This window comes from Pinus tabuliformis, chromosome 5_2 (genome assembly GCF_031772625.1).
Source record: "Pinus tabuliformis cultivar Carrire ecotype Pingquan chromosome 5_2, CPIR1, whole genome shotgun sequence".
NCBI classification, from domain to species: domain Eukaryota; kingdom Viridiplantae; phylum Streptophyta; class Pinopsida; order Pinales; family Pinaceae; genus Pinus; species Pinus tabuliformis.
In genome coordinates, this window is record NC_142306.1 from 150310469 (window position 1) to 150335865 (window position 25397).

Sequence of the window (25397 nt, forward strand, 5' to 3'; positions counted from 1 at the left end):
CGAGTGTTATCTCCACCTGGCGTGGAAGGGGCCTTGCTTCCTACATCAGCACCATAGGCACAGGTACAGGACAAGGGCAAGAATCCCATGCATGAGAAAGGGCCTTCAAGTGAGCCATCAGGTTTCGTTCTCATTCATGTGTTGAGACAACTATGGATTTAGAGAAGTCTAGATATAGAAGGATGATTGAGGAGCAAGAAACAGACATTCAAGCCTTGGAAATCTAGTTGGAGATGGCCAAATGGAACATCAGGTATCTAGAATAGAGAAATAAGCAACTTGAAGACCAGCATGTGATCATGGAGTTACAAAACATCCGTGAGAACCGCCAAGCTGCCCGACATAGGAGGATTCAGTTCACTTCTCTAGAGCGACATGTCAATGAGGATCGAGAGTCTAATCTCGAGAGGGTCAAAATTTACTTGGAGAAGTGGTTGAACAAGGCCAATAGAGATAATGCATTGTTGAGACACATGGCTGTCCACTACAGGGCACAGAACCAAGTTTGCAAGGCTCGGATAAGAAATCTAAAGGCAAAATTAAAGAAGGCAATCTGCAAGCAAAAGAAGTAAAGGGAGCTTGATCGCATTCAGATTTTGGCCGAGGCCTCTTTAGCTCATCATCACACTTGATAAGGAAACTCCAGCCCAAATTTCAAGAGATTTGGGGCATTTTTGGTCATTTTGGAATTTTTGCACTTAAAAAACAGGTTTTTTCCCTATATGCGTCGCGCACCTTGCGCGACGCATAGGATTGGGAGCTCCAAATTACAAATGGCTTGTAGTTTTGGATTTTTCATGAGAAATCATGAATTTTGGTACTTGGACAAGAAATTTGGGAAAGTTTTGGCTCCTCAAAAGGTCAAAAAACATGCAAAAAATGACCTCACTGCCCCTATTTTGACACACAGGAAGCAGTCTTGGGAGAGTGCACTTTTGGAGGGGCAAATGGACACCAATTTTGAAAATTCCACTTAGGTTGGATAGTAGATAGGCAGAGCTTTCCAAAAAGCCAACCTAAGCTCAATTTGGACTCCTACAGGTACCTCAAAATCAGCAGCAAAGTAGCGCGGCGCATATAGAAATCAGCGCAGCGCATATAGATTTTTTGCCTTATTTTTCAACTTTCAACTCAGAAACTCGGCTAGTTTGACCAATTTTGATTTGTGATGTAATTTTTCACTTTTCTTGATGTAATTAATTGAACATGATGTAATTTTTACACCTAGTTACTTGTTCTATAAGATTCATTCACCAAAGAGTGAAAATTTAATGAATGAATTAGTTTCCTACCTTATAGAGGCAAGTTGTTTTGACTACCTAGATTGTAGTGCTTTGTTTAGAATTGGTTGAAATAGCTCCTAGAATGATGAGCTCGACCCCTAGAGGCAAGGGAAGAGGTTGGCTTGCCTATATTATGTAATTTCTATGTCATTTTTAGGGTTGGACTCTTGGGAAAAGCTTGACACCTTATTGTACATTCACTTCTGCATTTTTGGCAAAGGAAAGACCATGGTTTTGCAGCACTGTTTGGGATCCTTGTGGCTTTATGTGTTGATGGTCTGCTTCTTTCAGTAATTTTAAGTTGTTATTTGTATCATTTTCCTTCTCTCATCTTCTGCAATTGAACAAATGAAGTGTTAAGGTAGAACCCATAGATTGTTATGCTCTGCCTTTAAGTTTGTTCGATTTTCCATGTTTTCGTCTATTTAAGGAGAATCCTTGAAAGCTTCTTGCTCTCCTTAGCTTCTCACCAGTCAGATCTAGCCATTCATTTTCTTTAAAATCATCAAGACGATCGCCTACCTTGCCCCAAATAGACCTCTGCAAAAACTGTGTCTCATCCCCGCACCCAAAATTGCCTTTCCCTTTGATTCAACAAAAACCTTAAAAATCAACCTCAAACTCCTTGTACTTCATACCTAGCCTAAGATTAATTGCAAATATAGTCATCTCGAGCCTCATCGATTACCTTTTTCCGAGATTGACCTGGAGAGAGCCCTCTCCTGTCCTCGTAGGGCTAGCTACGAGGCTGAGCGTGGTTTGATGTGGACCTAGAACCTTGTCTTTTCAGCCTGAGACAAATCTAGGCTCTAACAACTAGAACTTACACTTCTTAATATAATAAAAGCCAACATGTTTCATGCATGTGTTGTATTGTATTCTATGCTACCTAATTTACTCTAAATGATATATGTGTCTGTTTACTTATGCATGCATGTATAACTATCTATGTATGTATGTATGAATCCTTTTGAAATGTGATGTTGGTTTAATCATCACTTTGGATTGTTTTCTAACTTGCCTTATATTTTGTGATGCATATTTTCTCATGTGTTGCCTTCTTAACTACGTGATATCACAGGTTTCCAAGGGACGAACTCATCTCAACCCCCGTGTGATGGAACCTCTCATGCACCTTCCTTGGCTCGCTGCAGCTGTCACACCCTTGATACCAACAGTGTTATCTTCCTTGCCTTTGCATGAAATCGTGGTCAAGGCATTACCATACGACCCACTACTGGGACTCCTACACCAAATAGTCTGAGGTCTAATTGGGACCTCTTATTGGGGAGATCCATTTACATGTTCATGGGTCCAGCACCATCAACACCGAGGTAAACATGCAATGTGAGACCACTATGATATGATTTGACCTCCTAAGTCATGTTAATGAAGTGGAACCGATGTAAACACACCATACAGACATTCAACATCATCATTAGGACCCACAGGAACCAATCCAACATTTTTGTCAACCAGCTCCTGGGTCCCACTAAGCTTTATGACCACTTGACCTATGGAATCTCTCATGCTATGGGCATGCCAACATCCAAGGATTTCTAGACGCTCTCATAGGCTTGCAAGCCAGCATCCGAGGACTCTTTTTGTCAATATTGTGCCAACGTCCTCGGGATTTGAGCCACTATTTCAAGCCCATAGCCAAGGTCACTACCCAGAATTGGATTACATCTTCAAAATAGTAAAATAACAAAGAAATGATAGTATAAATTCAATCACTTGAATGAGACCTTGACTGGACCCCTACTATCCATGACAGGCATTTCGTCAAACATATCATGAATATGTAATCTACAGGTGTAAATAACAGATCTGAGCATAGGGGTCTCATACTTAGTTAATAATCACTAAGAGACATTGATGCCTCAACATATTAACTGTCATTCCATCCATTAGGTCATAGATACATTTATCATTCATTTACAAGTAAAAACATGATGATATCCATACATATCTAGCATCATAAAACTCATATATAACTAGCATATTAGTAGCAGAAATACCAACGAAATCACAACCATATAAACCACATATAATCCAATATAATACTCATATAAATACAAGGAGAAATAACCTCATATTGATGATGCAAAATCCAAACCCAGGATGGGACTTCCACATTCCACCCGATCATAGAATGGTTGAGCGAAATCTCTCTTCAACCATTCACCCTCGTGCCATATTACAAGCATGAATGTGGGATATCATATAACACATCAATCCAAAACCATCAAGGGCTTCTAGAGACCATACACCTCAACCCATCAAATAGTGATTCCACCTCACATTCGGACATCACAAAACCATCATCAGATTGATCTCTATCCCAGTCATCCAGGGCTCTAGAGTGTTTGTTCCAATCAAGGATTTAGGACTAGCAACTCAACCCACAGTTGTCATCGGGCTCCAGCGAATTTTTCCAACCAAGGTTACAAGACTAGTAACTCAACCCAAGTTGTTACAGGGCTCTAGAGCATCTATCCAACTAAGGCTCCAGGAACTAGTAACTCAACCCAAGCTAAGAAAACATGAGAACCAACAAAAAAAACAAGGAAATAAACTCACAATCACCATAGTTATCCATGAAATGGCAAGGCTCGGTAATCCACTATCAATCCAGGCAATCCTCCATGTGAGTGACATATCTTGACCAATAATCCACATGCATATTGCATGCATGCCAAAACTAGTGAGGGAAACATACATGCAACTCGGTACCTACAAGAAAATGCCGCTTTTGTAGTTGTTGATCATGATATCCTCTTGCACTTTCGTACTCTTCCATTTCCTTCTTGCTCCAAAAATCCAAGTATGCCACACCTTCCATGAGTCCTCCAAGAAAACTCTAAGTTTCCAAGAATATGAGAGAGAGATAATAATGAGAGAGCTCTAAAATTGAACTAAATAAAGGTTACCAACTGATCCTTAAAATCCTTTTTATGAATAAGGCCTCTATTTTCTTCATTTTCCATTATTTTCCTTCATTTTTCTCCTCACATGAAACTTGTGACCTTTCACCTTCCTTTTCTCCTAATTTCCATTATTTTCATAAATAAATGTGCCAAAAGTTCCATTTTTCCTTTCCAAATACTTAGCCATTGAAATTTCCAATTTCCTTAGCCATTAAACAATCACAAGTGATCCCCATCACTAGGATTTTTCCCAACATTTAGCTTGGAATAAATGTCCCATCAGCCATGGTTATTTTTTTGCCTTTGTTAACTTTTATTACATGGAGTTTTCACCATGGTTTTTACAGAACCCTCCTCCTTGAGGCAACATCATCCTTGATGTTCAACAACACCTATAACCACAAAACTGATACAAGAAAAACATATCGTTGATGGAGCTTTATAACTTAGCTCGATGCAGTAATTACAATGATCAACCTACTGAAAAGCAAACCAACATGAAAACATAAAACCATAATGACATGACACCCATACCGCCTATTGGAGCTTTATAACATAGCTTATGGTGGTATTTACATCCATATACATATGTACATATATCAAACACACCAAGCATATACCAAAACATATACCAAGACATATACCAAAACACCATACCAAAACACCATGCCAAAATTCATTTGCCTCAAATAGCAAAAAAAAAGGGATACAAAGCTTGCATCTGATTTGCCATCTCTCATGTAGCTTCATTGGGCCCAAATTTGTTCCATTACACCTTAGCTTGCTTGATTTCTCAATTCCAGAGCATGAGCACCTTTTTCTGCAATATAAACTGAGGCTCCAACTGAATTCTCCATCTAGTTCCACGTGCAATATAGACCAGTCAATCACATAATCAACATCTTTAACATACTTCTTAAGTAATGACACATGGAAAACATCATGCACTTTCACTGTCGGAGTCGGTGCAATTCAATAGGCTACTGGCCCAATATTCTCAATAATATTGAAGGGTCCACAAAAACGTGGTGCCATATTAGCACATGATCCAATCCGTAAGGAGCTCTTATTTGGTTTGATGTGCAAGAACACCTATTCCCCAACCTATAACTCCTTGAACGACCTATTCCAATCTGCATAACTCTTTAGCCTATCATGTTTTTCCTTTAGATTCTTCTTTATAACCTACATTTCTTGTTCCATGTCTACCAACATGTCGGGTCCAGTCAACACCATGTTAACTGGATCACTTCAACTGGCAGGAGTATTGCAACTCCGCCCGTACAATGCCTCAAATGGACTCATCCTCAAAGATTCCTGATATCCATAATTGTAAGAGAACTATACCAATGGAAGTTACTCTTCCCAATTTCATTGTTGATGCATCACATACATCCTCAACATGTCCTCTAATATCTTGTTGACCCTCTCTTTCTGTCCATCTATCAGCAAATGATAAGTTGTACTAGAGGCCAACTCTGTGCCCAAACCTACAAATAACTCCTTCCAAAACTTAAAGTGAACTTCGCATCCTTATCTGACACAATCTTCTTCGGAACACCATGGAATCTGACCACATATATGATGAATACATGTGCTACATCACTAGCTGAGAATGTAGACTTCACTGGAATGAAGTGTGCAACCTTTGTCATCCTATCCACAACAACCATTGTGGAATCATGTTGTCTCACTATCTTCGGAAAACCTATGATGTAGTCCATGGAAACAACCTTCCATTTCCACATTGGAATCGCAATTGGTTGTACTGGTCCACTTGGATGTTTACACTCTACCTTCACACGTTAACAACCAAAACACCTAACCACAAACTCTGCTACATCCCTCTTCAGGTTCAGTCAATAATAAAATCTTTTCATTGTTGTCAATGTCTTCCTATAACCTAGGTAACCCAAAAATGGTTTCACATGAAACTCCCTCAATATCGCCTTCTTGACCTCACTACTATCTGGCACATATATCCTGTCTCTAAATCTAACCAATCCATCTAATGTAAGACAATAATCCACATCATGTGCACCTGCACCTGTACCTATACCTATACTACCACCTGTACATGTACCTGTACCTATACATTTACTACCACATGTATTTGTACCAGTACTCTACTGCAACCTGTGCACAATCTCCATTTACCTAACATTCTGCTAACCTGCCTGTAAGATCCTATCATGTAAGTCCATCCCATAGGAGCTTATAGCTGCTAAGTTATTTACCTGTATCCACCTACTCAGAGTATCTGCCACCCTGTTCTCTTTCCCTTTGATGTACCTAATCTCGAAATTGAACTCGCTAATCGTAGCCAACCACCACATTTTCCTACCATTCAAATTCAATTAGTCAAATAGATACCACAACCACTCTGATCACTGATCAATGTAAACCTCCAACTGAGGAGATAGTGTCTCCACATCTTCAATGCATGTATAATCGCTATCAACTCAAGATCATGTGTGGGATAGTTTTGCTAATGCTCATTCAATTTTCATGACTCATAGCATACCACCTGTTCATCCTGCATAAGGACTCCACCAAGTCCCTTTTTTCAAGCATTTTTTCATACTACAAACTCTTTGTTTGGATCTGCAATCTTTAATACTAGTGCATGTGTCAACAATTGCTTAATCTTCTCAAAACTAGCCTCACACTCCTCTGTCCATTAAAACTTCTAAAATTCTCTTTGCAACGATGTAATAGGATAAGAAATCTATGAGAAGTTCATGATGAACCTCTTATAATAGCCTGCCAACCCAATAAAAGATCTCACCTCATCCACATTCTTAGGAGTTACCCACTCCATGATGGCCCTTATCTTTTCTAGATCTACCACAATTCCCTCCTTGGAGACAACATGTCCCAAGTAGTGTACCTCGGTCTAAAAGAAACTACACTTGTTAAGCTTGGCATACAACTGATGCTCTCTCAACAATCTCAAGACTTCTTCTAAATGCTCAACATGCTCTTCCTCATTTTTAGAATATACCAATATGTCATCAATGAATACAATAACAAACTTATCCAATATGGATGCAACACACTATTCATCAAGCACATAAATGTAGCTAGAGCATTAGTTAAACTGAATGGAACTACAATAAACTCACAATGCCCATACATGGTCTAGAAAGTTATCTTGTAAACTCCCTCATCTTTGATGTGTAACTGATGATATCCGGATCTCATATCAATCTTCGAGAACACTATTTCTCCCTTCAACTAGTTGAACAAGTCATCAATCCTCGATAATGGATACCTATTCTTAATGGTCACTTTGTTCAAATTCTTGTAGTCAATGCATAATCTAAGAGTACCATCTTTCTTCTTCACAAACAATAATGATGCACCCCATGGTGATATACTTTGTCGAATGTATCCCTTGTCCAACATTTCCTTCAACTATAGCTTCAATTCTATGAACTCAGGCGTGTTCATCTTGTAAGGTTCTTTTTGTTGAAGAATGTGTCACTAGGTTTAGTCTTCATTAGTATGAAATGTATTCTTGTATACATAAAATGAAAAAGAAAATATTATTATTATTGGAGCATGGGTTTCATGCTCAAGTTTTTTTATTTTATAGGTCAAGCACCCATTGAGTGCTTCTAGGGTTTGTCCTAGGTATAAGAGTCATTGTCATATATGGAAGACCCTATGGGCACATTGTAATTGTAAAATAAAATTTATTTTGTCCTGAAAGTTTCAAAATACCTCCAAGATTAAGTCGACATACATGAGTTTTCAAGTCAACCTAAGTGAAGAGACATGTCCACCCTTGAAGGAAGCCTATATATAAGAGGAACTCATCCTCGATTTGGATCATTCACTCACTTGTATATTATACGAAGAAAGAAGAAATATAAGGTTTAAAAAGGAAGTGTGAAGAAGAGAAGGACAAGGAAAGTCAAAGTGTTTGGGTCTCTCTACATTCTTCTAGAAGTGCGAAGTTAGGACTTCTGCACTTGGCAAGTCTAAGGTTCGATTTTGGAAGAAAGAAGAGCAGGAAGGCAAGCAAAGTTCTCTTAGGTTTTCCTACTAGACCTAGGACTCAAATCAAGGAAAGAAATGTCAAGGGAAGATCAGTTAGAGGGAGGTCGAAGTCTCCTAGAGAAGCAGCAGTAGTTGCAACAGTTGTTGGGGAGCAGAATTTCAGATCTACTAGGAGGTTGAAGATATTTTAGCAGGAGGCCAAGGAATACTTGATCTTGGAGGGTATTTTTCCGATTTTAGGTCATGGTATTCATCAATTGAAATATATGAAAGATAAGAAGAGATTTTATGGGTTTTCCCCTGAAGCTGAGGGGTTTTGGCCCTATCTTGGAACCTACATATTGTGTGATTGTTCTTACTATTTTGGTAGGTGTTTGATGTATTGCATATTAGAATAAGAAAGATCATAGATAATAAGTAAATAGAAAACACAAGTAGTTATCATGTTAAGAGAATTAACATATACATTGCCCTATTGAATTCTCAACACTTTGATGTCAGAGATGTTCCTGGCACAAACTCAATAGAAAATTCTACCTCCCTGTGAGGTGGAAACTCTGAAATATACTCAAGAAATACATATTTGAACTATTGTAAAACTGGGTACCTTATCAACACATCTACATCCTTAACTTCCTTACCATTATAACTAGAAATGTGTACTACAAATAACACATACCCTTTTCTGCGGTTGCGCTTTGCTTGCATAATTGTATGATGTGGATTTCTTCTTACCCTATAAGACTATTGGTTCCCCATTGTCATCCAAGAACTCAATAGCTTTGTCATAACAATACACCTTGGTCCTATGAAGATACAACCAATCCATGCCCAACAACATATTGTTTGATCCCAACAATAATACATTCAATTTTTTTGTGGTAGGCATACCATTCAAATCAAATGAAAAAGCTCTTACCTAATGATGAACTCGCTTCTTTGTACTTGTAGCCAACTACACTAACCAAGAATTTGCATGAAATTCCTTACTCAAACCACACTTATCCACCAATTCAGGACTAACATAGCTATAATTATTTCCGGGGTCAATCCAAATAGAAATAACTTGATCACAAAGCTTATCGTCCATCTCAATGATAGGTGCTTGATGTTCTACATGTTTGTTATCCAATGCTACATAAATATGAGGAACACTTTGTCCAACATCCCCAACAGTTTGTGCATCCTGTGCACTATATATGTGAGGCCTACCACCCTGACACTGTGGACAATATCTCCTACAATGATCCACTCCAGAAGTCCAGCACCGCACGGGATCCTTCTTCTACTCCTCATATCGATGTCCATGTCCTCTATCTAATGCATTGAACTTCTTAGATGGTGCAACATTCTCTTTATTATCTGTACCCTAAGGTCTTTCTCGTTTCTTGTCCCATTTTCCTTTTTTCCTTGCATTACCTTTCCAGTGTATCATAGCTCATATCTGCACTTCGATTGTTCATAGGAATGCATTAACTTTCTAATGGCCTCCTCCAATGATCTAGGCTCATTGAACTCAATCATGTCTTTGAATGCAACCAGTAATCCAATAATAAACCTCTAAATCTTAGCCTTCTCATCCGTGAGGTAATGCACATACCTTAATATCTCCAAGAACCTGCTAGTGTGATCCTCATCTATCATCGATCCCATCTTTAGCTCATAGAATTCTTTTTTCCGGTCATCAAAGTATCTCTCTAACAAATACTTCTTCTTAAATAGTTGCTCAAACTCAATCCAAGTCAAGTCCTCTTTATGAATACATATGAAATTCTTCATATCTTTCCACCAAATGTCTGCTTTACCTTTGAGACCGAATGTAGCTACTTTGGCTTTCATGTTCTCTGAATAGTCATGCAACCTAAAGAACTTCCTCATGCCAAGAAACCATGCCTTTGCATCCTACGATTTCTTCATCTCTACACCAAACGTAGGTGGCTTTCCTTTCTTAAACTCATTTGGCAAGTATCCCCCATCACTCCTCTTGTAAGGATGATAACTATGATGATCATAGTGCATATCTGAATCAAAACTAGAATAATACCTATGTATATCCCTCCTGCTATCCAGAGTGTCCAACATTCTACCATCTTTGACCATGTCACCACCATATGATATGTGACCACCATGCAACCTACTACCATATGCCCCATTATTTCAATCCTCTTGTTCATAACTAATCCAACATGGTCCCTGTCACTGCAAATCTGACAAACTTTGTAGTATCGTTGCATTCACCTCTGCTTGTTTCTCATGTTCCTGCATGATTATGTCATTATCTTCCTTACAACTCCTTATTTCTTCCTTTCAACTTCTCAGTGTATCTACCAGATCAGAAGATTTCCCAACACCATACTGCTCATTTGATTCATAGGGAAAGTCCTTTTAGTCTACCATATTGCTAGCCATTTGATATTTCTTCGTACAAGGTATATCATGTTAGCTAAACCAAATCACAATAAACCAACATACCTTAGTATATCTTGGGGAGGATACCTTTTCTCCTAGAACAACAAATTTGTGTGATACATGTATAACATAATCATGACATCATATAGAAACATAACACATAAACATATAACCATGCAACCATCATTCTAGCTAGGTTCCAGTCATTAATGCATGACCTTAACAACAACACGCACCATGACCTCATGCATGACAACAACCATTACATCACTGCACACTTGACCACATGAAAACATGAACATGCATAAGCAATGTGTAACCAACCACACACATGCATAAACACATAAATTCAAGCATAAATGAACAATAGTTGTAACCAAACCTACAGAAATGATACATGCAACCAAGCATACCATAATGCAACCAAACATACAAGAATGTAACCAAGCATACAACAATGATACATTTAAGCAACATATAACAATATGTAACTAGTCATACACTCATGATGATGCATCCCACAATAACAACATTAACTTCCACATGGAGACATCACTACAAATATGATCAACATTATGTGAATGCAACAATCACATGGAATGAAAGTGTAAGAGACACACATGCAACTAACATGAATGCATGACCAACACATAGCCCATCCAGTTTGCTGGATGAACCATGCTCTTATACCACTCTATAACACACTCCTCCCACATCTACCTAAGCAACTAGTCAGTGGGGGTAAACATGTGATGAGAGGCCACTATGATATGATTTGACCTCCTAAGTCACGTTAAGGAAGTGGAACCGACATAAGCACACCATATAGACATTCAACATGAGAATTACTAGACCCTTAGGAACCAATCCAACCTTTCTGCCAACTAAGCCGTGGGTCCCATTGATATTTTGGACCACTTGACCTCTAGATGCTCTCATAAGCCTACAAGACAGTGTCCAAGGACTCTTTTTGTCAGTTTTGTTCCAACGTTCCCAGGATTTGAGCCACTTCTTCAGGCTCAGAGCCCAGGCCACTGCCCAGAATTGAATCACATCTTTAGAATAATAAAATAACAAGGAAATGATAGTATAAATGCAATCACTTGAATGAGACCTTGACTGGAGCCCTGCTATCCATGATAAACATTTTTTCAAACATATCACGAATATGTAATCTACAAGTGTAAATAACATATCTAAGCATAGGGGTCATACTTAGCTGAGAATCACTAAGAGACATTGATGCCTCAACATATTAACTTCCATTACATCCATTAGTTCATAGATACATTTATCATTCATTTACAAGTAAAAACATGATGAGCGCCATACATAGCTATTGTCCTAAAACATGTAGAAATAGAAATACCAATGAAATCACAGCCATAGAAACCACATATAATCCAATATAATACACATAGAAATACAAGGATAAATAACCTCATATTGATGATTCAAACTGGAAACCCGGGATGGGACTTCCACATTCCACCCGACTGTAGAATGGCTAAGCCAAATCTCTCTTCATCCATTCACCCCCATGCCATATTACAAGCATGAATGTGGGATCTCATAGAACACATCAATCCAAAACCATCCAGGGCTTCCAAAGGCCATCCTCCTGAACCCATAAAACAATGTTTCCACCTCACAATTGGACATCACAAAACCATCATCAGATTGGTCTCTATCCCATCCATCCAAGGCTCCAGAGTGTTTATTCCAACCAAGGCTACAAAACTAGTAACACAACCCACAACATTCACCAGTCTCCAGAGTGTTTGTCTAACCAAGGTTCGAGGACTAGTAATTCAACCCACCAAGGGCTCCAGAGTGTTTTTCCAACCAATGCAATAGGATTAGTAACTCAACCCAAGTTGTTATAGGGCTGAACAAAATTTGTCCAACCAAGGCTCCAAGAACTAGTAACTCAACCCAAGCTACAGAAACATGATAACCAACCAAAAAAAAACAAGGAAATAAACCCATAATCTCCATGGCTATCTAGGAAATGGAAGGGCTAGACAATCCATTATCAATCCAGGCAATCCTCCATGCTAGTGACAGATCATGGCCAATAATCCACATGCATATGCCATGCATACTAAAACTAATGAGGAAATCATACTGTTTTGGTCACCAACAACCCCCCTCTTTGTTTGATATTAGCAATAACACCAAGCAAATGGGGACCCTTAGTAAAAAATCCAAAAAAAAATTTATCGAAATTTTTGTATTTTAACTCCCTAAGGCTGTATCGCATCGCGAGAAGAGAGTGAAATGTTTTCCTCTGCGCATAATAAGCTGCGAAGAAAAGACGCGAAATTCATCGCATCACATATATTGTGAAGTGCTCTTAAATGAAAAACTTAAGGAATCGCCGACGGCCGATATGCGACGTCGCATATCGCAACATCGCATAAGCAGCACACAATGATTGGATGACTAAGAGCGATGTGCGATATTGCGATCTTTGATCTTGCGATCTGCGATGTTGCGATCTGCGATATTGCGATCATCAATTCCTGCAATGACACATCTTGACGACGCAATCCTCGATACTGCGATGCGAGTCGCAGAAATCACTCATCGCAAAATTTCCTCGACACAGTGTTCAAGGAAAGCTGTCTGTAGACCAAAATTGGGCGCGCGCCTTAAAAGAAATTAATGATTGTACGCCAAAGTATCCAAGAAGGATTGTGTTGTGTTTTTCGAAGAGTCAGTTCATTATGAGTGTCATGATTATGCATTCATTAGAGCTTAAAGCTTTCATGTCAATCTTTTCGTCATTACTCTTTTCCTTTGCGTAAACTGTAAGACAGCAACTAACATAAAGCAATGTGCAGGAAACATCTAAGGAAAAGGGGAAAGCGTCAATACTCGGAGAACAGAGAAGAGATGCCTTCGCAAACGGATGCCGCATGCAGCAGGACCGCGGATTCCAGAGTATCACTCAACAGATACTGATGTCAATAGGCCATCCAAAACTCAGAGTCAAAGGCGCACAAAAGCAGCATGTTTACAAAAGATCCTGAAGCTTAGACTGGGTAAAGCAAAAAGAAAAACGCTAAAGAGGGAAAACACACCAGAAAAGCCTGGAACAAAGAACGGAAGCAGTTTTCAATACAGAAAGTTGTTCAGAGATCAAAGTCCCTAACTTATTCAGTCATTCGCAAGGCCGGAAACCGAAATAGCAACAGCACAATCAGTTTGAGAGAAATTTGGGTTATTACCAAGTATACAAACAATGAATACACCAAGCCAGAGGAAGATTTTCGAAAATATCTTCTAGTCTGCTAGAAAGCGGTGCCAGCTCTTGTTTTTTCTATTTTCGTATCTCAAACAAAAAGAGAAGATGCCCAGCTGACTCTTCCCAGGCGAATGTTGCATTTCTTACAGCACTGAGGAGAAAATACAGAAACGGTTAGAAATTAGATTCAATTTTTAGAAACAAATTTTCTTTAGTAGAAGGGCGGTCATTTGAAACCGTGTCCTAAATTTATGTAATTAAGATCAATTAGTTAGCAGTATTTAAACCCTTCTTAGGCATTTGGAGAAGGGTCCAGAAATTTGTCAAAAAACTTGTCCTCAGAACATGCACTTCTGCACCCTCGAAGGGGGTTTTTGATGAATGGATGGATCGAGATTTATCAATGTTTGCATTTGATGTCTGCTACTGATGTTGCACTTTTGTACTCTTAGTAGATGTTAGAACAAGTAGAGATAAATCGTTATTGCTTGAAGCTTATGAGTGGAACCAGTCATAAATGGTACTTTTATCTCTTGACCAATTTCTGCTTATATTCTTAAAGTGATATGCAGTTTTCAGTTGTTTATATGTTAATGCATGAATGTGTGGGTTACCATTTGGCACTTCTGTACGGTGGAGTCATTTATTTGTGCTTGATATATGAATAACTTATTATGCGATATGTTGTTCACAACTGTTTTGCTTAACTTTTTATGCAGAATGGTTTATCTTAATTGATTTCTATTCTTATGATAGCTGAATGATCTTTATTACCAGTTATTGTTCGAAATCTCTTTAGATCGCATAATAGAAGAAATACACCCCGGGTTAGCGTAGATTAGATGTGTTGTTTTTCATTAGATTACAATAGCATAGAGTTAGTTTAGAAGTTTGAATTAAATTAGCTTTAAATACTCCTAGATCAGCATCATCCAACTCTACACACACACCCCTTAGATTGGGAAACTGGTCCCATTATCCCCAGTCGGACCCTCTATACCAAACGGATAAGGAGCTGCCAACCAAGGTCCGGACCGGGTGGGTATCCCCCTTGTTGTCGACCCGATTTTCGAGGCCTCAACACATACATGAAACTCGGTACCTGCAAGAAAATACTGCTGTAGTTGTTGATCCCAATGTTCTCTTGTGCTTTCTTGCTCTTCCTTTGCCTTCTTTCACCAAAAATCCAAGTATGACACACCCTCCAAGATCTCTCCATGAAAATTCTAAGTCTCCAAGAATATGTGAGAGAGAGAGAATAATGAGAGAGCTTCAAAACTGAACTGACAAAAGGTTACCAACTGATCCTTAGAATCCTTTATATGAATGAGGCCTCTATTTTCTTCATTTTCCATTATTTTTCTTCATTTTCCTCCTCACATGCAACTTGTGACCTTTCTCCTCCCTTTTCTCCTAATTTCCATTATTTTCATAAATAAATGTGTCAAAAATTTCATTTTGCCTTTCCAAAGCTCTACTCATTTCCTTTTCCAATTTCCTTAGCCATTAAACAATCACAAGTGATCCCCATTAGTATGATTTTTCCCAACATTCAACTTGGAATAAGTATCCCATCAACCGTGGTTATTATTTTTCCTTTATTAACTTATATTACATGGAATTTTCACCAAGGTTGTTATAGAAACCCTAATTCCAAAGGAATGGGTGCTTTACATATAGGAAGTCTTCTTAACCTATATTTTGTCTAACATTATGTGGATATGTGCTATAGTCATGAACATGTATTTGAGAGGTATAATAGTTGGTGTCTAGTTATAGCTAGATCTGTCAAGGGAATCAGAGTCCCTTAAGACATGGAATAGATGTGTTTAGTTGCAAACAATGTGCTTGGCACAACAAGGTAAGGTAACTAATGTATTGTCATGTTTATTTATGCACTGACAATTATGTGTTTATGGAAATATGAGGTAGGGGATTGCATGGAAAGGAGACTAACCTGAAATTCTAAAGAAGGCTTAGGTTGATATTTCCTTTGGAAGCACTGGGAACCATGGGGATTGATTCATGGTGTATGTTGTTAGTCTTGTGCTTTTGGTCTTTTGGTGATTTTTTGTGCTTGACTTCAGTTTTGTTTGCGTCTTGTGCAAGGCCTTGCCACTCTTTTTGTGGTGTCATATTGTTGTTGGTTTTCCATGGTTTTCTTCTTGTTTGCTTCTCGTTCTCGCCTTTATTTTTTTGAGATTCTTGGGAATTGGTTGGGGTAGGAGGAAGTTAATGGATCTCGGGGAGAGTTGTGTGGTACTCGATAGGTAATGTAAGACTCAGATGATTATGGTGCATGTATAAGGGAAATTGAAGGCAAGTGTATAACAGTGAGTTGGTTGGTTGGGTCCATTGGTCTAAAGGGATGATGGAAGGATAGTCATGAGAAAAGTAATCTGGAAAGGTAAAGTGAATGGATTTGAGGCATCGTATGTCATCGCTATGTTGGGAATTGTTGTTCTCGATGTTGTACATGTGTTTCGTGCATAAATGGAGTTATCTTAACCTCGACCTTATGATATCTCGTAATTATGTCATGACCATGATTATGTTGATGTCTATATATGTATACATGTATGTATGTGTGTATGTATGTATGTCTATACGTCATGTCTGACAAGGTCATCATGGATCATGATTATTAGTGCTAATATTTATATGTATATGTATGTATGTATGTATTTTTTGTCTGATAGGGTCGTTAGGAATCATTCTTGTGAAGGAATGATTGCCTATGCAAGTGAATGGCATGAAGGGTTTTCTAGTCTTATGAGGAATCAAGTGGGAAGAGTAACCTTGATAGATCTATCAGGTCAGTATCATGTGGACATGAATTGATATTATATTCTTGGATTATACCTATGTTTATGTTATAAATAGGTAATGATGAGGGGTACATCAGTGAAATGAAAACAACGTGATGTGCGGCATGCTAAGATAAGCATGGATAGCAGAGAGACACTAGAAGCAAGGTGGCTTAGAAGAGACAGCATGGTTTTGGATGTGTGGTACTACTGTTGTGCATTGTTCTACATGTTTCATCTATGATGTTATGTGCATGCGTTGTTTCGTATATATAGTGTGTGTACATGTTGTTTATGCAATGTTATGTATAGGGTTGTACAAATAGTGTTTGCTTGAATATCACATATGCAGTGATGGGTATAGATGGTGCTATGTACATGATGGATATGAATTGTTGTGTACATATTGTAATGTGCACGCGATGGGTATGTGGCATTTTGTGCATATGGTGCTATGCACATGTTGGATATGCAGTGTTAGGTATAGATGATGCTATGTACATGTTGTATATGCATTGCTATGTACATGTGGTGTTGCGAGCATGTTGTACATGTGGTGCTATGTACATATTGTACAAGTGGTGATATGTGTAGGTGGTGTTGTGTACATGTCGTGCATGTGGTACTGTGTACATGTGGTATTGTGTACATGGTGTACATGTGGTGCAGTGTACATGTGGCATTGTGTACACATTATGCAGGTGGTGCCATGTACATGTGATGTTGTGTACACATTGTGCATGCAGTGTGCAGGTGGTATTGTGTACATGTTGTACATATGGTACTGGTGTACGTGTGGTATTGTGTGCATGTCATACATGTTGTTTTGAGGGCATGCAATACCATGTATGTGAATTATGTGTTCGTGGTATTGTGACATGTGTATTTGTGGTGTTGTACTTTGTATATGTATATGTATTGTGTTGTACAACAGGTGTAGATGTATGTGTGCTATGCTAGGTGTAGGTGCATGTATTGAAAGGTGTGTGGTTTTATGTGTGTGATGCACATTATGTGTGTGATGCACATTATGTGTATGCGCACATGGTTTAGAAGAAGGAACTAGGTGTTTACTTGGTGTGGTAACTGATCCAGTGTGTGTATGGAATAAGGACAAAGGAAAAAGCAACGATCGATGAAGGATAAGTATCGTATTTTATTTTAGTTTATTATGCATGTGATCTATGAGTTTGGTATATGATGGTTACATGTGATTTATGATTTTGATCTATGATGGTTGTGTTTTGAGCTAACCTGATGTGATATGTTTATACATGATGATTTGTTTAAAGATACTAGTTTGACTTGATTGTGATAGGAAGTGAACAAAATTGCAAGTATACCTTGTTGACAGGCCACCAATAAGGTATGATTTAAAGTTATTTCAATTTATTTTGAATCTAATGAAATTTATGTGCTTGGTACAGGAGGCACAGAGATTCCCGGTTGGGTGGTTGAAACTGACTACAAGGATTAGCAACATTAGCAAAAGGAATTCAAACAAGCAGCAGTATGTCGGTAAAGCACTTCAGGAGCAGGGCCATTGTGGGACATTCGTACCCAATATTGTCCATTGATTTCCATGAGCATGCTATGACCGGTATGATTATTTTGAGGTAGGTTTATTCCTTGGTTTTTTGATCTTCCGATGAAAGAAATCCTTGCCAAGGGATGGATCGCCCGGGATAGGGGATGCCAGGGAAATTGGAAGGTGAGTGACTACATGAAAGTGGTGACCGGATTACCCAATGGACTATGTAGCATAGAAGGTAAGGCTAGGGATATATTTTTTTTGGTCATTAGCATTGCGAGATGGAACTAGATGCACATTGGGAGTGTGGCCTGGAACAATGAGCCAGTAACTATTCACTGAGAGGACAAGTGGCGCAGGATTGTAGCACTGTGAATTGGATGTAGTTTGACTGTGGCAGTGGATTCTAGACTTCCTAGGAAGGAGGTGAATTTTGGTATTACTTTGAGGGTGGAGGTGTGAGCCTCTGGATTCCGTCATTGATTGATACGGGCATCATATCCTTTTATTTGCTAGTTGAGAAAATGTGTATATGTGCATATATATTATTGTAAATATTGTACCAAGTTGGATTTATAAAGATCCATAGACATTATGATTAATTTTTGGGTGAAGAAAATGTGTATGTGTGTATATGTGGTTATTATTGTAAATACCGTAATGAGTTGTGTTATAAAACTCCATTAAATGGTATGTTTGTCATGTTTCAACGGTGATCATTATAAATACTGCAACGAGTAGTGCTATAAAGCTCCATGGGCACCATGTTTTGTTTTCAGCAGTTTGTTGGTTTATAGGTGTCATTGAACACGAGGACGGTGTTCCCCTGAGGGGGAGGGCTCTAAAACAACCCTGGTTAAAATTCCATTTGAAAAAAGAATATAAGACCACGGTTGATGGGACATGTATTCCAAGCTTAATGGTGGGCAATACATCCTAGTGGGTGTTCATTTGGTTTATAATGGCTAAGGAAATTGGAAAAAGAATTGGCAAAGATTTTGGAAAGGAAAAATGGAATTTTTGGGACATTTATTTATGAAAATAATGGAAATTAGGAGAAAATGAAAGTGAAAGCTTTCAAGCTACATGTTAGGAGGAAATTGAAGGAAAATAATGGAAAATGGATAAAATAGAGGCCTCATTCATAAAAAAGGCTTCTAAGGATCAATTAGTAATCTTTTGCCCGTTCAGTTTTGGAGTTCTATCATTATTCTCTCTCTCTCTCTCTCTCTCTCTCTCTCTCTCTCACTCTTGGACACTTACAACTTTCTTAGAGCATTTTGGCATTGGATCAAGAAAGGAAAAAAATGCAAGAGGAAGGAAGGGGGAAGCAAGTAAGAGAAAAATCAAGAAGATACAGTGGAATTCTTTGCAGGTATCTATTTGCATGTGTGTTTATTTGCTAGATTTGGCATGCATGGTATTTCATGTGGTTCTTTTGCTGTTGTAGCATGGGTTTTGTCAGGTGCAACGATGTTTTCATCCTATGTAACACCCCCTCCTCCCATATCCACCCAAGTAACCATCTAACCAAGGTAAACATGTGACAATAGAGTCCACTATAAGGGATTCAAGCTCCTTGGTGACCTTAAGGAAATGGAATCAATGGAACACATCAAACAAACCCATCCACATTAGCAACAAAACCCTTAGGAGACATGTCAGCTACTCAGACATCCTCCTCTAGGCCGCACTGATGTTTTAAGCCTTTCAACCCATGTTTTATCTCATGCTATAAGCATGACAACATCCAAAAACCCAGAGTCGCTCTCACAGGCCTATGTGCCAATGTCCATGGACTCTTCTCAGCAAACCTATGTTAGTGTCCCTAGGATTTGAGCCACTTTTCTAGCCCAGAATACCAACCTCTGCCCAGAACTTGTTATAACATCTAGAATCCATCAAAGACATGATGAAAATGATAATAAATCAAGATTAGGCTTGAGCATCCCTAATCGGGACTAGCACTCTGTTAAACACTTGGTATCAATGCAACCTACAAGTCTAGGATACAAGATAAATAATGAATGAATAAAATCACTTATGAAACATAACCAAAAGGATCACTACCTTCTCCCTTGAACTATTATAACATCCATTAGGTCTTGCATCCATCATTTTAACAATTACAAGTAAATATATGAAATAACCATGACATGAACCAGTCATATAACCATGCTTACAACCAGCATAAAAGCATATAAATACCAGAGATATGAAAGCCATTAAACCTACATATAAAAAAGTAAAAAAGTAATAGAAATTATCTTTTATTAATCATAGGAAAATCCGACTAGGTTCGAGACTTTCATGTACCACCCAACCATAGACATGGCTAAACCAAATCTTTCTTTCAGCTAGTCACCCCGTGCCATATTCCAAGCATGAATGTGGGATCTCATAGAACAACCAAGGGAATCCAGAGATTAAACCACCTCCACCCTCATAAAACCATGACCACACCAACCCCGATGCTCCAATCACAACCGAACTGAACTTAGAATTCCCTCCATAATCGATCACTATCCTTGAGGAATTTTTTGTCTCCTTGTCTCTCAGGATTTACCACAATCCAATCCTGGCTCACCAGGCCCTAAACCAAGACCAGTCTTGCAGGATTTACCACAATTGAAACTCGGATCAATAGGCCCTAAATCGAGACTCCTCCCTCAGGCGTTACTGTATATCCCACCAAAACCAATCAAGGGATTCCTAGGCCTTTGGGAATGAAACTTGATACCACCTTCGCCTCAGATTATGAAGTCTGTCTGGAAAACCAAAGCTTAAAAACCAAAATAAACATCCCAACACCATGGCATCTAGAAAAGGGTAAGGCTAGGCTGAGAACCACTGTCATAACCTGGTAAAACCATGCCACGGGCAACAAGAGAACCATACACCAACATGCAAAGCCATGCATGTCCAAACTAGCTAGGAAATCATGCATGAAAAAGGTTACTTGCAAGTATTCCTGTTGAAGTTTCTTGATCCTACTTTTCCTTCCTTGATCCTTGCTTTCCTTCCTTTCTCTTTGCTTGCTTTTCCTTCCTTGCTCCAAAGCTAGAGTGCTCCAAGAAAACTCTAAGTGACCAACAGTGGAAGAGAGAGAAAGAGAATAATGAGAGAGATCCCAACTTGAACTGAAAAAAGGTTACCAATTGATCCTCAAAATCCTTTTTATTATTGAGGCCTCTATTTTCTTCATTTTCCATTATTTTCCTTCATTTTCCTCCTCACATGCAACCTATGACCCTTCACCTTACTTTTCTCCTAATTTCCTTTATTTTCATAAATAAATGTGCCAAAAATGCATTTTTTCCTTTTAATGCATTTTCCTCAGCCTTGGCCAATTTTCCTTAGCCAAAACACACATCCAATGATGCCCACTAAGATATATTTTCCCAACATTTAGCTTGGAATAAGTGTCCCTTAATCGTGGTCTTATTTTTCCTTTATTAACTTTTATTACATGAACATTTCACCAAGGATGTTACAAAAACCTCCCCCTTGGGCAACACTGTCCTTGTTATTAAACCACACCAAAACCTCAACAAAACTGCTAAAAATAAAGCGTACTTGCCATAGAGCTTTATAACTTATCTCATGCAGTATATACAATGAAAGACCTTCTCAAAAGAAAAACATCATGAAAACATGATAAGATAACAACCTTACATCTTATTGGAGCTTTATAACTTATCTCATGACAATATTTACATCCATATACATATACATACATATACCAAAACATAAGTAAAACATATGCCAAACATATACCTACATCAAACCAAAACTGCTTTGCTTCAACTAGCAAATAATGAAGGATACAGGGCCTTCATCTGATCTTCCATCTCCCATATAACTTCTTCAGGGCCAAAGTGATTTCACTGCACTTTAAATTTCTCTATGCTTTGTTCTTGAGTATGAGATGCTTCCGTTGTAATATGCATTGAGGCTTTGGCTAGAACTTTCCTTCTTGATCCACCTATAATACAAACCAACCAATAACATGATAAACATCATTTATATACTTATTAAGAAATGAAATATGGAAAACATCATGGAATTTCGCTGATGGAGAGAGTGCTAGTCGAAATTCCACTGGTCCAATCCTCTCAAGGATCTCAAAAGGCTCACAATATTGTGGTGCTAACTTGGCACATGATCCAATCCGCAAAGAGCATTTCTTGGGCTTGATACACAAATAAACATGCTTCCCAACCTGAAACTCCTTCAACAACCTTTGTTGATCCACATAACTCTTTTGTCTATCATGTGTTGCCTTTAGATTATTACTTATAACCTACATTTCCTTCTCCATGTCTTCCAATATATCTAGTCTAATAAGTACCTTGTTCACTGGATCACCCTAGCTTATGGGAGTGTTGCAATTCCATCCATACAATGCCTCAAAAGAACTCATCCTCAATGACTCTTGATAACCATTATTGTATGCAAATTCAACCAATGGGAGATACTCCTCCCACCTCCTCTACTGGTGCATCATGTACATCCTCAACATATCCTCCAAGATCTTGTTGACCCTCTTTGTCTGTCCATCTGTCTGTGGATGATAAGTTGTACTAAAGGCCAACTCTGTACCCAAGCCTACAAATAGCTCCTTCCAAAACTTGGAAGTGAACTTTGCATCCCTGTCTGACACAATCTTCTTCGAAACACCATTCAGTCTCCTATCTCTCTAATGAACACCTATGCTACCTCATTGGTTGAATATGTAATCTTTATTAGAATGAAGTGAGCTACCTTTCTCAACCTGTCAACCGCAACCATAATAGAGTCATGCTGCCTCACTGTCCTCGAAAGACCTATAATGAAATCCATGGCAATGACCTCCCATTTCCATTCTAGAATCACTATAGGTTGTAGTAAGCCACCTGGATACTTTCATTTTACCTTTACCTACTAACAATATAAACATCTAGCCATGAACTCTGCCACTTCCTTCTTCAAATTCGACTAATAGTAGAACTTCTTCACCGCCATCAACATATTTGATATCCTGGATGACCCCAGTATGGCTTGACGTGAAAATCCCTAAAGATAATATTCTTGAGCTCATTGCAATTCGGCACATAGATCTTGTATTTAAATCTCACTAAACCATCTCTTGTGAGATGATAATCTGCTTCCTAATCACTTGTACCTATACCTGAACTTGTACTCTGCTATAACATGTGCATGATTTCCATGTATTTTTCATCCTGTTGTCCTACCTGCAAGATCATATCTCATAACTATGTCCCATAAGAGCTCATATATGCTATATGATTTACCTATACCTTCCTGCTATGAGCATATGCAACCCGGTTCTCCTTCCCTTTGATGTTCCCAATCTCGAAGTCAAACTCGCTAACCATAGCCAAACATCTAGCTTGCCTGGAATTTAGATTCGGCTATTCAAACAAATACCTCAACCCAATGTGATCGTTCATCAATGTAAAAATCCTACCTAGAAGATAGTGTCTTCGCATCTTCAATGCATGTATGATCACTGCTAGCTCAAGATCATGCGTCATATAGTTGTGCTCATGCTCATTCAGTTTCTGTGACTCATAGCACACTACCTATCCTTCTTGCATGAGAAATCCACCAAGTCCTCTCTTACAAGCATATGTACTAACTACAAACTCCTTGTCCAGATCCACAATATTTAGCATTAGTGCATGTGTCAACAATTGCTTAAGCTACTCAAAACTAGCCTCACTTTCTTTTGTCCACTAAAACTTCTTACATTTCCTCTGCAATTATGTGATAGGATATGCAATGCATGATAATTTCCTAATGAACCTCGTGTAGTAACCTGCCAATCCCATAAATGATCTCACCTCATCCATATTCTTAGGAGCTTCCCACTCCATGATATCCCTTATCTTTTCTAGATCTACTGTTATGTCATCCTTGGAGACAACATGCCCCAAGTAATGTACCTTAGTCTAAAAGAAGATTCACTTGCTAAGTTTAGCATACAACTGATGCTCTCTTAGCAATCTCAACACTGCTACTAAATTCTCGGCATGTTCTTCCTCATTCTTATAATATACCAATATGTCATCAATGAATATATTAACAAACTTGTCTAGATAAGGATACAACACACTATTCATCAAACACATAAATGTAGCTAGAGCATTAGTCAAACCGAATGGAACAACTACAAACTCACTATGCCCATACCTAGTCCTAAATGCAGTCTTGAAGATATCCTCTACCTTGATGTCTACCTAATGGTATCCCAATCTCAAGTCGATCTTAAAGAAAATTGTTTCTCCCTTCAACTAATCGAACAAATCATCAATCCTCAGCAAAGGGTACCTGTTCTTGATCGTTACTTTGTTCAATTTCCTGTAATTAATGCATAATATAAGAGTACTGTATTTTTTCTTTATGAGCAACACTGGTGCACCCCAAGGCGACACACTTGGCCTCATGTATCCCTTGTCAAGCATCTCCTTTAACTACACTTCAACTCTACCAACTCAGGTGTGTTCATCTTGTAAGGTGCTTTTGATGTTGGAGTTACCCTTGGCACCAACTCAATAGAAAAGTCTACCACCCTGTGAGGTGGAAACTCTTTAATTTCCTTAGGGAATACATCCTGAAACTGTTGCAAAATTAGGTACCTGATTAACACATTTGCATCCTCAACCTCCTAACCCTTATCACTAGAAATGTGCATTATAAATATCACACAACCTTTTATGCAACTACACTTAGCCTACAAAGCGGTAACCATCCTCACTGATGTAGGCTTCTTCTTTCCCTGCAAAGTCCTTGTTAACATCGAAAAATTGTACACCTGCTAGTACAATCTAGAAGACATTAAAAGTGTCCAATAGAATGCACAGGTGGAAAATTTTCTAAGCGAATACATTATTAAGTTAAAAAAAATCAAAGTTCTCCTAAGGTCCAAAGTTTATAAAGGAAAATAAATTAAGGTTGCACATATATTTCTTTGATAAACATGCGCATGGGGCATAACCTCCAAAATCCACATGGTAGCAGAAGAGGATGACTCAGCAATCTAGGACCACTTTTCACACTTGGGGCCAACTCTATGACATGAGATCAGCCTAGTACAACTAAATTTGAGTCACCTTAGAGATATGTAGTCCTGAATAGAATCCTCTTGTCCTACTCATGTGTCTTTATCATACATGTACC